Genomic DNA, 3422 nt, shown 5'->3' on the forward strand with positions numbered 1-3422 from the left:
GCTGCATCTTGTAGCAGTGAATACCACCAATTAATTACCTATTTAGTCACTGTACAGGCTGGCTATATTCAGACTTTCTGCTGAAAATAGCAAGGTCAGGGGATGGGAGATCCCCCAATTTCTTTGCCTTCTGTGTGTTCACCAAATTTCTAGGAAGGTCTTGGAAAGAGTTAGTATGTACATTAGAAAGAGTTGGAAAGCTAATGAATGATCACTTAAAGGCTATGACAGTAAGCAAATATATTAAGAAATAAGTTCCATTAAACCCAGTTGGAATTTCTTCTTAGGAGATGTTCGAGATTGGGCTGTCGGAAGGAAAAGAGGCCCGTTGTTAACATTTTCAAAAGCTTCCCTTGAAATGAAATAACTTGAAGAACAAAGTCATGGGAAAGGACCTTACTAAATGGTAAAGAGAGCCTTCGGTATTCTATAGACAGTAAAAGTTCACAATGCCATGTTCAGCTCAAGATCAGCAGTTTGTCACATCTTTCCTGTTCATTCCTTAAAGCGCATGGCTCCCCATGTTCCTATTATAATCTATTTAAGGCTCCTCACCTGCTTAAACATCTTGAAAGCTAATGAGATAGAAAAATCCCTAATGGGTGGCTATTCTAGGACAGAGAAGAGTTCAAAGCTGTAGCTCTGCACACATCTAGCTTCTGCTTTTGAGTTTGGCTTTTTATGAGCAATGTACATACAGCTCTAACTTACATTTGAAGTCCTAACAATAAGACCACGATTGTGTTCTCTAGCTGGCATGCTATCTCCATGCTGCTAAGCACAAAAAAGGCCTTTCCAGTCCCCTCTGTCTGAACCTGATGCGTTGTGTATGTTTGCATGTCCTATGTCAGTGAATTAGGGGCCCCTTCCCTGACTTGAAGGGGATCCAAATCTGGAAGAGAAGGAATTCCACAACCCAAAGAAAATATTTAAGTTGCACACAACCAAAGTAATATAGAACTCTTTTGACAGCTGCTTAATAGAATGTGATGACCATTGGAAAAGCAAAGAGCTACCCAGGTCTGCCCAATTATCCCAGGGAGGGTATAAGAACTATTTTCCTAGGCCAAACTCTGCATTTCTGCTTCGATACTCCTGGAAGTCATCTGAAAGCTGTCAGAGTCCTATCCTTAATTAAAAGCATTACTGTTTTATTGTTGTTATGCTCTTGTAGTTGTTAGACAACACCAGTAATTAGACATGATTTTCTTACCTCTGCAGCATTTGTGAAAGCAGAACCTGACTGGGAATTAGACTGTGCCTCACCACCATCAATGAAGTCTCCAAGGGCCTGGATTATCAGGGTTAGTTTAGCATCGTCTTCTGTTTCAGCACATTAGACATGACTGGGAGTCTCTGAGGGCCTGGCAAGAGCTGCTGAGGAATTCCAACGCCATCCTGCAGGAAGACATATTGAGAGAAAACCATTCTGGGTTTTTTTCCCTCCCAGTCACATTAAGGCTTGAATAATGAAAAATGACAAACCTAATCTCCTCCAAGGAACCGCATGGTTGTTTCTTCAAGTTCAGCAATGGCTACTACTTTACAACTTTTGAGCGGCAAGTGAGGGGAGCCCTTCCGTTTAGATTCTCTTCTTGCCAGTCAGGTAGAATTGAAGGCCCAAGTATGAACTTATCACATAGCCCAGTGATCCCCAACCCCCAGTCCGGGGAAACGGTCCCTGTCCGTGGATCAGTCAGTACTGGGCCACGGCTCCTCTTCCACCGGCTCACCTTTGGTGCTCTCCAGCAGTCACCATGGCTGGGGCTCCCCCTCAGCATGGCACTGTGCAGCTGCTGCTGGCAGTGCCCCCAGCAGGCGGCAGGAAGTCAGGGGCACCGGCAGGAAAGCGGAGCAGGGGCTCAGGCGGCAGCGGTGACGTCCCTTGGCCAAAGGCCAAGGCCTCAGTAAAATTATCAAGTGTTGACCAGTCCCCGCTGATAAAAAGGTTGGGAACCACTGACATAGCCTATTGTATGCACATGGGCTTGAGGCTACTGGAGGTTGTATACAAAAAAAAAAAAAAAGAGGGATTGGACTGCAGTGCCTCATTTTCTTCCTTCATGCTGTTTCTGGTAATCTCTTACCCTTCAGGAAAACCTTTTTTGGGGTGACAAGTTGGACTGGAGAGCGGGAGGGAGGTGATGAAGAAGAGTTCCATTGATGGATGTTCCTTCTGTCCATGGGAATCTTCCGCTGGATCCAAGCTATGATTCCCACCTGATAATATAATGACTCATAAAACAAATATACAAAAAATAAACATACAAACAATGGATTCTACATTTCCTCCTATGTTTGAGTCTCGGTAAAATATACCAGTTTTCCCCCTCCTCTGTGTTTGGACTCCACCAACCTTTCCCTCAAACAGTGAACTCTCAAAATGAAATTTTAGTATGTGTTTTTTGAATCTGCCTTTCCATTTTAGATACCAACTTGACCCTCATGCTTGTTTTCCCAAGGAAAAGCGAGAAGTATGGTTAAGGAAAAGCTGGATCCAACCAGCTTTTCCAACACTGAAAAAGAAATTAAGGAGTCCCCTTTGATTCTCTCAAAAATGCTATGCTGGGAATTGTGGAACTTTCATGGACAATCGGGACTTTCATCAGTCGAGATAAATCCATTCTGTGTGTAACAATGTCACCACACTACACTACCCAGTTTCCATGGACACATTTTAGCTAATCAAGTAGCATCTTAACCTTCCTCACACACAAGTCATAAACGGTCTAATGCATTGCATGATATCCCTAGTTAGATGCAGCGCTAGTCTCATTTCTCCCCCTATTAACAATTTTTTGCTCTTGTAACTATCAGGGGAACAGTGACAAAGGAAGAGGAATCCAGAGTGCATTTTTGTCTCTTGTCCTCATCATCTTTTAAACTCAGCATCCAAACAAGGACCACAACAGAATTATTTCTTTGGTGTGTTGCATGTACTTTCAAGACTTTGCAGAAGCCTATCTTTAACCGCTCCTCGTGGAGCGGATTAAATAAAACAGTAAGGGCTCCGTCGGTGGGCCCTATCCAGGATGAGGAAGGGTGCCGGTTGGCCCCTTCCCTTGGACTGACAATTGGAGGGCCTAATCAGCAGGCGCGAAGCCTGCCGATTGGGCCTTCTGATTGTCAGTCTGGCGGCAAGGGACTGAAACACAAATGGATATTTCATCTACAGGGCTCCATAGAATCAGTCCAGGTTGGGAAACAGCACAGAGCGGAAGATTTTGACCATTTCCACACTTGAGATATACCTTGTTTTATCTTTGCTTTGGATTTCCATTGGATGCTGCAAGTTGACACTTTCCACATTTGGCCAACCCTCCCATCACCTCCCAGGCTGAAATTCACCATGTTTTCCACATTGAGAGTTGGAAAGAATAAATCCCATTGAGAAGACCTCATTAGATTTGTCCTCTTGATTT

At 43.9% G+C, this 3422-nt stretch overlaps 1 long non-coding RNA gene across 1 annotated transcript; it reads left to right on the plus strand.

Moving 5' to 3' along the window:
- The first annotated feature begins 287 nt into the window (after window positions 1-287).
- LOC143822051 (uncharacterized) lies at window positions 288-2232 on the plus strand. Its single transcript, XR_013226025.1, has 3 exons — window positions 288-406; window positions 1222-1304; window positions 2095-2232. It is a non-coding gene; the product is annotated as an uncharacterized LOC143822051 (long non-coding RNA).
- Window positions 2233-3422: the final 1190 nt, after the last annotated feature.

The sequence above is a fragment of the Paroedura picta genome, chromosome 12, assembly GCF_049243985.1.
Source record: "Paroedura picta isolate Pp20150507F chromosome 12, Ppicta_v3.0, whole genome shotgun sequence".
NCBI lineage: Eukaryota > Metazoa > Chordata > Lepidosauria > Squamata > Gekkonidae > Paroedura > Paroedura picta.